At 43.4% G+C, this 12159-nt stretch overlaps 1 protein-coding gene across 2 annotated transcripts in view; it reads right to left on the minus strand.

Annotated features, from left to right (window-relative positions):
• Positions 1 to 9777: 9777 nt before the first annotated feature.
• The window catches only part of CCNG1 (cyclin G1), a 40036-nt gene continuing 37654 nt past the window's right edge, over positions 9778 to 12159 (minus strand). For both annotated transcript variants that reach the window (XM_078653405.1, XM_078653406.1), the window contains one exon: positions 9778 to 11226. The gene's annotated coding sequence lies outside the window, so the exon portion shown is untranslated. The remainder of the gene's footprint in view (positions 11227 to 12159) is intronic.

Consider the following 12159-nt stretch of genomic DNA (forward strand, 5'->3'; position numbering starts at 1 on the left):
GGACACTTGTGTCTCGAGCAAACCTGCCTCCACAGAGGATTCTCGACATACAGGAAATGATTCCTTTATTTCACGATTGAGCTGTTGTTCCGGTCTGAAGGTTCTTCACCTGCTCGGTCTGTTCGCTTCCTGCATTCTGTTGGTCAACCATGCACGCTGGCACGAGGACACTTCAGTGGTGCCTCCGCAGGCAGTGGTATCAACACAACGGAGATCTCGGGGAGAACATCAGAATCTCCAGAGAAGCTGCAGCGGAGCTGACTTGGTGGAGTGTGCAGGGCAACCTGTTCCAAGGAAAGCCCTTTCAGTCTCCTCCGCCAGTGGCCACAGTGATCACGGATGCCTCCCCTCTAGAGTGGGGTGCTCATCTGGGGGATCTGGAGGTCAAAGGTCTTTGATCTCCAGAGGAAAGGTTGCTTCACATCAACCTTCTGGAATTGCGGGTGATAAGTTTGGCACTAAAGGCTTTCCTTCCTTCCCGGTGCAATCAGTCGGTTCAGATCCTGACCGACAACACTACCCCGATGTGGTACAACAAACAGGGAGGTGTAGGGTCGTATTGTCTGTCGAGAGGCTTTGCGACTCTGGTCCTGGGCTCAGGGCCAACGGATTTGTGTGCTTGCAAATCTGGCCGGTGTGCTGAATGTTCGTGGGGACAGTCTGTTGGCGTTACTCGGCCGATAACGAGTGGCGGCTTCATTCGGAGGTGGTCCATCACATCTTTCAGATGTGGGGGATCTCCTCGGTTGGACCAGTTTGCCACTCATGAGAACGTGCACTGCCCGTTCTGCAGTCTCCAGTATCCGATGCAGGGAGCATTGGGGACGCGTTTCAGATAGATTGGAGCTCACAACTCCTTTACGAGTTTCCCCCCATTCCCTTGATTCCTCGGGTTCTGAGGAGGATTCGCCAAGACTGGGCCCAAGTTATACTGATCGCCCCAGATTGGCCAAGAAGGGTGTGGTACACAGATCTTCACCTCTCATCGCACCCTCCGCTCCATCTCCCTCTCAGGGCAGACCTCTCGCAGTTGCAGGGGCAGGTTCTACACCCCCACCTCCAGAGCCTGCACCTTCATGCCTGGAGATTGAACGGGGCAAATTGAGTTCCTTCTCTCTCCCGCCAGAGATCGTGGACGTTATTATATCATCCGGCGACACTCCACTAAGTCTGTTTACTCTTCTAGATGGTCCAGATTTGTTGGTGGTGGTGCGGAAGGAGAGACGTTCACCCTTTGAAGGCCCGCTTGTCTAATATTTTGGAGTTTTCACTTTCTTTAGCACGGCAAGGTTGTGCTGTAGCTACTGTTAAGGGTTATTTATCGACTTTGTCGACCATTTTAGGTTTGCCTGACCAGCCATCTTTATTTAAGTCTACCATTGTTATGAGGTTCATTAAAGGCCTTACGAATAAGTTTCCTCCCACACCTTTCATTATGCCTCATTGGGATTTGAATCTCATACTTACTTTTTTAATGGGTTCTCCGTTTGAGCCTCTTCACTCTTGCCCGTTGAGGCTTCTTTCTTTTAAAACGGTTTTCTTGATAGCCGTTACCTCAGCTAGGAGGGTAAGTGAGCTTCAGGCTCCTAGTTTGAAACCTCCTTTCCGGACAATTCATGCAGTTAAGTTGGTTCTAAGGACCAGGGCTGCTTTCCTTCCCAAGGTGATTACCCCTTTTCATTTGGGACAATCCATTACTTTACTCACCTTCTATCCTCCCCCTCACCCTTCCAAGGAGGAAGAGAGACTGCATCAGTTGGACCCTAAGCGGGCTGTCAGCTTTTATTTGGATCACACTTGAGATCGAAGGCTGGACGATCAGCTCTTCGTGGGCTATGTTGGAAAGATGAAAGGCAAGGCAGTGCACAAGAGGACTCTCTCCAGGTGGATTATTGTGCATCAAGATTTGCTACGCCCTGGCCAAGAAGGACCCTCCAGAAGGTAACAGAGCTCATTCCACCAGAGCTAAGTCTACTTTTTCTGCTTTTGCTAGAGGTGTTCCTGTTCTTGATATCTGTAAAGCAGCAACATGGACCTCCTTTCACACTTTTGCTTGGACTCATGTTAGAAGGGATGGTCATTTTGCTCGCTCTGTTTTGCGAGATTTTTTGGTCTAGTCAGGTGGACACCCTCCTCCTGGAGAGGTACAGCTTTGGAAATCCATTCAAAAGGTGAGAAATCCACAGGCAGAAGTATCCATCAGAAGAACAAGTTACTTACCTTCGGTAACACTTTTCTGGTGGATACAGTATCTGCCTGTAGATTCCTCAAGGTCCCACCAGCCTCCCCGTTGTCCACCTGCTTCTACCAAATGAAATGGTTTTCCTTTGCTATTTCTCTTTGTCTTTATTGATTATGCATTTGTGATTTTACATGTTTATATATATTTGATATGCTATGTATATAATTGAAAATGTGTCAGTCTGCCCGTTTGCCTCGGTGGCACAGAAAAAATGGATGGAACTGACGTCAGCACGCTGACTAGGTCCTTTTGTGGCTCCGATGACGACATACGGTGCCGCGAGCAGGAGCCTGTCCATTGTGACTTTCTAGTCAACGTGGGAGAGCTAGGAAAGAATTTTCCTGCGGAATGCTGGCGCTTGGGATATTCAAAATGTAAGGAATCCACAGGCACTAAAGAGGGCCCTCCTAAGGGCTGCAGCACAAATTGTGCCACCCTAAGGGATACCTCATCAAGCACAGGCAAGGCTGCCATTGCAAGCTGCGTGTCTTGATGCAGACAAAAGGGAAGACGCGACATCCCTGTGTGCCATGTCATGTAGCACTGCATGTCATATTAGTAAGTCACCCCTACAGGGGGCCTGACAGCCGTAAGGCAGGTTGCTTAGTACTAGATGTGAGGGCATACCTGTATGTGTAGATATGCCCCTGTGCTGGTGAGTTCCTTCCATTACTGCCAGTGAAGCCATTTTAAACCATGTGCTGGACACTGGTGAAAACAAGTTCCCCAGCGAAATGATGGCTTCAATGAAAATAGGGGTTTGGTACCAAACAACTCGTATTTGTAAACCCACACTGATGCCAGTGTCAGATTTACCAATATGGGCACCTTAGAGGTGCCCCCTGAAAACCTACCAGCCTCTGGTGTGCTTGCAGACTGGCTTTTGCCAGCCTGCCACTCAAGACGCTGTTCTAACCTCCTAGGGATAGAGCCTTTGCTCTTAGGAGACCCAGAACAAAAGCCTGCTTGGGAAGAGGGTGGAACACCCTCTCCCACAGGAGGACATGCTGATAAGCCTCCTTGAGCTGGCTCCCTTCAAAGAAGCTGCCCTCTCTGGAACGCAAATCTGGCTCCCTTCTAAGGAGAAGGAATCCCCCGCTCACCTCTACAGAGCTCCCTTGGCACTTGGTCAGATGGGAATATTAGCTAGTCAGGGAGGCGCGCCACCTCCAGGCTAGTACCACCCCATAAGGTGGGCCACTGTGAGGTGGACACAACTTTTCAGAAGTAGCCATGTTTGCTATGGCATACAATTTTGGGACTGGGCTTTGCCCACTTCCCACAGGAAGTTGTTATATAGGGCGTGTGGTGGCCTCAAGAGTCAGTAGCTCATTGGCTACTATCCTACACTTCCCTAAATTCAGAATTTAGGAGAGCCCCTGCCACCAGATAAGCAGATCCTAACAATCTGCGAAGGTCACAAAGTGCAACTGAAGAGATCACCCGACTTGGCCCCAGCCTTGCAGTCATGTCTGACGACCCTGTGCTAAAGTTTACTCGTTCTGCAACTGTGCGCTTCCAAAACCTGGGAGGACTGTCTGCCTTCAATAAAGACCAACCCCACCCAAAGAACAGTGTAACTGTTGTCTGTATCCTGCAGAGACACCAAAAGAGAAGACTCTGGGGCCTCTTGGACTGCCGAAACACCCAAAGCCACCACTGCACTCGTCATCTCCGGCCAAAGTTCAAGTGGGTCACCAGTACCAACAAGGTTTGCTTGCCCTCCACAACTAGATTCCATCGTGGTCTCACCCCTATGGACTCTCAGATGTTGCCTGCAGCCTCTGCACACAGGTCCTGTCGACTTCACCCAGTAAGAGAAACCAGATGCCTAAAGACACCTCTGAATCAGTCTCCCCTGGGCTGTGGAGAAGAGGACCCCAGGTGTCCCTACAACCGCTAGCATTAAAAACCTTGAACCCCCCTATTAGTTCAGGCCTTCCAGACAAAGTATGCAGCCTCTTTTTGCAGTGACCGATTAACAGACACCTATTGGGCTCCAGATGCGGTTTTGCACCCTGCCACCCCCATGCCACTGGGGGTGCACTGTTGGTGCTGCCTTGGACCTTACCCACCACAAATCTGGAAATTGATCTTGTAAGTCACTGAATGATACTGGTTTGCAGAACTTGTTCTTCCTTTCATAGGATAACATTGCAAAACTCAGAAATAGCACAAAGTTCACTTTTCTATAATGAAAATAATTAATATTTTAAAATATACTTCTCTCAACAATTTTTCTGATGCCTAAACATATGAACATAGTTAATATTTTTATAAATTGGTGTGGATCTCCTTGAGTAGTTTGTCATTTATTGATCATTGTGCATATTTGCAAATGTCTTGAACTACTCCGTGTTTAGCTTAAGGCTGCTTGACCACACTACCCCCCAATAGAGCACTTTGGGATTGCATAGCAAGCCCCTGTTCACTATTACAGGAACCCCTTGGCTCTTTACAAAGTATATCATATTTTTTATTTATCATATAAAAAGCCAGCTTCCTACATATGCATTGAGTAATGTATATACTGTTGATGTAGCTGCAGGGAATAATCAAGGAGTACTTTGCTAACACCGTACACCCCGGCAAGACTGCCAATAAGCAGTGTGCCCAATGTGGACATTGTAGGCCCTGTTATTTATGTGCCCAGTCAACACTTCTCAATAAGCTGTGTTGTTGCCAGTGTAAAACCTGTAAGCCCTGGGAAGTATAGCCAGTGCTGCTAAGAAAGAGTAATGTCCAATGCCATCACTGAGCTGTACATCTACCACTTACACTTCCAGAGGGCTGTTTTCCACTGCTGAACAGCCAGATATAAACACTAAATCACAATTTATACTCACATATTACATCACTCATAACATGGTCAGGGTCATCACGATGACATTCCAGATGACATTGCTCGACACTCATGACATCATCCACGTGATAATCTGATGCACATACTGATGCCCTAATATAAACTTTGATACACCCATTCTAAAATGCAGGCTACTATTTTTGAAACCATACACAGAAGAAAGCCATATACTACATACCACTCACTATTTCTTAAGTCTACACACACACATCCAGTCATTTATACATGTAGTTACTCATCAATACAGGACTATAATATGCACTCTATACATTCAGTCACACTCTGCCACTCATCCATAGTTACACACACCTAGTCAGTAATGCAAAAAATTCAATCACATACACCCATTTACTAATGTATATAGTTATACCCACCAACTCCGTTATTTATGGACATACCACATCACTTTATACAGATACTAACACATATTTACTGTCTTATACAATCACTGATAGACATTTATACACCCCCTCTTTATACATCCCCTCTTCAAATAACTTACTCACGTATACTCCTTTATATACTCCAACACTCACATATAGTGCATTAACATATGTAGTTAGTTACAGATCTACCACTGAGACATTCATTCACTCACCAATACACCTATACACACACTAACTCACCCATACAGCCCTTCCCAGATGCACTTTTTAAATGCAAACAACCACAGAATCACTCTTAGACATCTATGCAGACTCCTACACGCCCCGACACCCATACAGATACTCAGCAAAATATTAACCCATATAGGACACTCATGTAGCTATTCACCAACCCATGCAGTTGCTTAGACACCAATACGGACTTTAACAGTTTAATCACTAACCCATGCATTCAGTACGACACGCTCAATCACTCCCTTAAACAATCACTTACGCACCTACTAAATAATCCCTTTAGGCACTTGTAAATGCATTCATTCTTGAATAGACCGTGGCATAGATATATATGAATAATATTTAAACTTTACAGAAACACACATTCACTGGATGATGTCATGAGTGATGTCACGGACCAGGTCATGAGTGATGTAAGATGTGACATCAGCAGTGCATTGCGGGCGCGCGAGTTTTAGTTAGCTCAACTAACTGGCGAATTTCTCTGGTTTTAGGAGTCAAATGTCCTAACTATAACGTCCCTGAAACCTATTGTTTTTTAAGTTAAAAAAATTATTATATATATATATATATATATATATATATATATATATATATATATATATATATATATATATATATATATATATACACATACACACACACCTATATACACACACCTACACACACACCTACATACACACACACACACACACCTACATACACACACACACCTACATACACACACACACCTACATACACACACACACACACACCTACATACACACACACACACCTACATACACACACACACACACACACATAAACACACACACCTACATAAACACACACACACACACACTTTGAATTACTGAAACCCAAAGCATACTTGAAACTAAAGACTGTTTAAAAATTATATAATAGAGAAAAAATGTGGTAAAGGAATAGCACAAAAGTCCTGGCAACAAGATGCACTTTAAGGGGATGTGCATGCACATGATCAAGCAAAATGCACTCACCGTGCAATAGTGCTATTGGCTGAAGTGGGCTGACCCAGTGGCCCAAGCAAAATATAAACAGCTGAAAATCCAATAACTGAAGCGGGCCGACCTAACGCCCCTCTAGGGATGAGATGCCTATCTGCATGCACTTATATTTAGGTTTAAGTGAGGTGGTTGACACATCAAAAGCCATCTCTAAGTCAAACTTAAAAATCAGCTGCATTTGTAATGTGGCTTTATCATTAGACTTAGAAACCCCAGAATAAGTGCCTAGAATTACTCATACGTTGCTTGCATGACACCTAAATAAACAAGACAGGATTTGCAAGGTTTCTCCAGTGATGACAAGCCAATTCCTACGCAAACACAAGAAAATACAGAGAGCTGAAACTTTTCAGACACTCTTCTCTCCAACACCCCCCCCCCCCCCCCCCCCCCAAGTCTCAGATCTGGGTTAAGTTAATCATCGTTCTTTAGCTCACTTTGCCACCCCAGTTCAGACACAGCTCTAAGCAAATTAGTCTTGACCCTGTGCCTCCTGAGAACAGTCCAGCCCGATCTGCCAAGCCATGTCTTCCTTGGACCGGAAACAAGCATCCTGGTATCTGTTTCGGGCTAACAGCCCTCATCAGCCAGGCTAGCTTGAATCCAGTGGCAAAATGAGCAAGGGACCCACGTCTGGGCATACCCTGCCAACTTAGGGGGAACAAAGCAGACACAAGGAGATGGAGGGAGCGCTAAACCTTTCCAGACACTCACCCCCAGTGACAGATCTGGGTTGAATCCATCATCGTTCTTTAGCTCCCTTTGCCACCCCAGTTCAGACACAGCACTCTGACTGGGGGAGAGTGTCTGAAAAGTTTCAGCTCTCCGTCCATCATCTCCTTGTGTTTGCAAGTAAATTTCTATAACATCTTTGAGGTGTCGTTTGTAAAAGTAAATAATGCGATGTAGCATTGCCTACTTGGTTTTTAAGAGCAGTTTTCATAATCTTCATATACCAATCTGCATCATAAACACGTCAGAGTAGTGTTAAACGAAAAAAAGAATAGATGCTCTCCTTACCCCACTCCATCAACAGCCAGCCTAACAGTATTCATAAGCTTTCTTTCACTTAATGTAGTAGGCCGTAGTAGGCGGTCTTGGCCGCTCAGAGTTCGTTACAGGCGACCATCTGCTGAATCTAGTTAGCCAATTAAAGAAACAGTCAGATCCTCTAGATGGGCTAGGAGTAGACTGGTCACAAAAGCTCGAGTTACAGAAATGTATTCCTCGCCGAGCACCCCAGTTTATAAACCCTATATTTTCCTTGGCCAATATGAGGGACATTGTTGGGCAGCTGTGTGACCAAAAATTAGACCCACTGGGACCCTTGTTCATAAACAATCACATTTTGCCATTCACTGAATAGCTAAATGGTGGCTGCCCTAATTCCCTGAATGTATTAACTTATCAATGTTATTCTTTGAAAGCGGTAGCCCCCCCCCCCCCCCCCCCAGCCACCCCCCCCGCCCATGAGCCACCTGAATGGCCAATTTTAACTAGGATTATAGCGAAGCCTAGTACCCAAAATTGGGCACAAGTATGCAAGAAGTAGTTGGGCACGCTATTAAAGATGCAGTATGGTTGTATTGTTGCAAAACAAAAGGTTTCGGCAGATGGTAAACACACACAACCTTCTACACTCTGACTTGTATGGTCCGATATGCTACACCTACGGACTTGAAGCTGAAGGATTAAGATTTTGAAAGCAAACTTCCTCCACATGGTGCGGTCCTGCTTTGTGATAGATGCCTATTGGCAAAACCCCATCAAGGAGTGGAGGTTAATAACTGCCTCGGACCTGCGATCACACCTAGAGTAGGATTTCTGTTCTATACTCATGAGGTTCCTAAACCCCCTCTGCAGATTGGTTTGCCTTGCCCTACTGCTACGTAAATGCAACGTTGCAATGCTTTGGATGGCACAGCAGTGCTGCGCAAACTGGTTGAAGGATCTCACAACTTGCAAGAGAAATTGCTTAAATAAAGCTCTACTGCCGCTACATCACAGTCTAGGGATATATGGAATAATTTTGAACTTCTCTTAACAGCAGAAATGATACAGCTCCAGTGACCTAAAGTGCTTGCTATATATGGCTCAACTCCTCTCCTCCACCAAATGATTTGTATGCTAAGGTGTGAAGTTTATGTCTGTTGCTGTATATGTACCCTGCCTCAAACTACAAACGGACAATTGACTACTGTTTTGTATATCAAGGTCTCCTAGTTTGAAAACAAACTAGAAGGGGGAAAACTACAGGAAACCAGTCAAAGTTTACACATGAACACTAATCCAAACAGACATCGGTTATAAAGGAGAAACGTTAATAGTAGGATAGTAGGGGTGGGGTGCACAAACTCACAAGTGGTCCAATCTTCCACAAACTGGGAAAGTTTTGATGCCATTTTTAGCTTGGACTACGTATGCAAGTTAGGCAGCTATAAAGACCAAGGATCTGTTTTAAGCCAAGAACAGGACGAGACATTGCATCTATTATTCTGCAGAGACGCATTACGTTTGAGACCATGGGAAATCTAGAAGTTGACCTTTTATTTAAGACCGGGTGTAAACATGCAATTAATGTTAAATCTATTTAGAACTCTGCATCAGCTACACAATTATGAAATCGCGTTTACAATGCACGCCTATGTTCTAGTGAGATGTGTATGCCTTTCTGCTCCGAAAGTCCCAAGGCTTGTTTTCACTTTTGCACTCGTAAGGGAGAAAGTAAGAATCCAGTTAATTCAGCAGAGAAGCTTTTGCCTTGCATCTATTCAAGATCTTGGACAGTTCTCACAAGAATAAAGGTTAATTGCCTCAACTTCAGTTGGAGTTTAGCTCTTTATCATGTATTTCCTATGAAGAAAATGAATAAAAATACTACAGTTTATAGTCCTGGTAGCGTTATGTGCTCAAAAGCTTTGGAAGGGCAAAGCTATGGTGGTTGATTTCTTTTGCCTTTATCAGGAATGTATACCCTCGCCTATTTATACCCCTAACAACCCAAATAAGCTTACAACTGCAACATCATCTTTTCAACAAGTTTAGTTTATTGAAAGGTACAGTTCTTAAATTCTTGTTACAGAGCTTGTATTTACGCAGTGTCAAATACGGTTTGTTGTTAACACATCCATCCATCATCATCACCACATGTAATTTCTCATTTTAATAACCATCTGTCTACTGCATCTGACATTATCCAAAGTCACCACAGCATAACAGACTACCCTAAAGCCTTGGAAACAAATGGCTAAAAAGTGCTGAGTAAACTCAGCAGCGGTTAATAAGTAGTCTGTTGTAATTAACTTAAGAGCAAGCATTAAATCTCACAACACAAAGGTGACCATTAACTCAAACATTTAGCCTGCTAAAACACATCCTTGCTCTTTTCTGGAATCCACCAAGTGCAACAACATTTTCAAAGTGTGAATTGTTTTTGCTCCAAAAAGGATGACTGTTGCAGATCAATTGCAGGGTCCTTAAAAGCTTGCACCTTCTGCAACTAGAATATTCTAATGAATACAACCAGTCCTGGGTGACAGATTTAGCTCGGTGACAAACTAACAAATGAGAAGCTACTGACTGCTGTACAAACTAGCAGAAAGTATTTATAAATAAGGACCTCCCATTCAAGGGCAGGAATTTAAATACAACTGCGTTACTGTTTGTACATCAAATGAAGAGCACAGGTTTAAAAAAACAAAAAAACATTAATGGGTTAAAGTTGGATGGGTGTTTTTACATCCCCCTTCAGGGTTACCCTTTACAGATACCCTACAACCAGCAGTTGATGATTAGGATGATGCAAAGCAGGTGCTGTCACAAAAAGGTCCTTCAGGGCCATTACCTGCATTTAATGGCCAATATAAAAGTCAATGCATACATGCCTAACATAGGTGTTAAAGCAATCGGTTCACATGTGCATTCTAGCCAGGCATCCTTCAAGGTGCATTGTACAACTTCTAATACACCGAAAAAACTATTGCTTTAAGCAACTGGAGATACATTTAAATGGTGATCAATTTCAGTAGGGCTTTGCCCTATAAGGTCATCCTAACTTGAAGGTTAAAATCGAACATAAAGTGCAAATAAATTAAAAAATGTTTAAGTCCAGGACTTCAAAATTAAACTTTTGACAATGAGGAAACATGTGATAACATGTCCTTCATGTTCAAGGGCAAAACATTCCCCACCCAGCAAGATGTAGCTCAGTACAAAAGGAAATTTTTTTAAATGCTCTTAAACCAACCTACTGCTAAAGATTTCCAGATCACATTTTAGTTCTACATCAATATGATATAGGTTTCTGGATAAATACATTTCTTAGGCCTGAACTTAACATTTTTTGAAAAAATATATAGCTATAAAAACACTCGTCTGAGCTACACCATTATCTTCTCTGGTTTCACAGTTTTAATGAAATACTTCATAGTCCAAAGCTCAATACAATAAGCCAGCATAATGTTCTTCTTCGCACATCTGCAAAAAAAAAAAAAGATTGTTACACGTTAATTTAGGGTGAACTCCACAACCATATGTACACATTTGACCAGCCAAGAATACTACTGTGGATTGGGACAGCCGCTAAAGATAAGAAACAAGGAAGGCTACAAGATGAAACAGTACATCTTTAGTTATCAAAATAAAAGCTATGAGAAGCTAGCAATTCAAAATTACACACACAAATGATAGCTGCTACCAAAGGGGCAGTGCAGAAAAACGAACAAAAGTAGGACAGCACAAGTGGTGGTATTGCAGATTGGTTTGACGAAGACTACTTCTCCAGCCCACCTTGTTCACCCCCACCCTCCCCTTTACAAGGAGAGTACAGTTAAAGTTGCGGCAGACAAAGAATATTAGAACTGCTTTGATATTATGAATCTTCAAAGCTCAAACTTGCCTACACTGCACCAACACATGCATTTACTACAGGAAAGGCAGCTTATCCAAAGGCAGAGACTTAGCACATTCACTCTTGGTTGAGAGCCAGGTAACCGGAGGATTGTTAAAAGCAGTGATCTGCTTTCTAATTTTAGCACGGGTGAGAGGCCCCTTGGTGTAGAAGCTCCAGACAACCTGACCTTCATGGGTAAGGCATAAGGATAAAAACATGGCAACCAGAACTGCAGACAGATCTAACCTTCCACACAAACCTGCAGAGTACAGATTCATAAAAAGTTGAATGCTTAAGAGAAAGACATTTCATTTTCTCAAAGCAAAGTGACAATAGCAATTTTCTATTCAACCATTTTAATTCCAACAACTGCAATTGATCCAAACGTAATCTTACAACCTACTCAAAACCCAGATTAAACTGTAAATGAAGTGTATTTTTGCAGGTGAAATAGGAGGGATACATACAATTTAATGTCTTTTATTGCATGACTTATAATCCCCGTTCTTCGGTCTCCG

The sequence above is a fragment of the Lissotriton helveticus genome, chromosome 7 (assembly GCF_964261635.1).
Source record: "Lissotriton helveticus chromosome 7, aLisHel1.1, whole genome shotgun sequence".
NCBI lineage: Eukaryota > Metazoa > Chordata > Amphibia > Caudata > Salamandridae > Lissotriton > Lissotriton helveticus.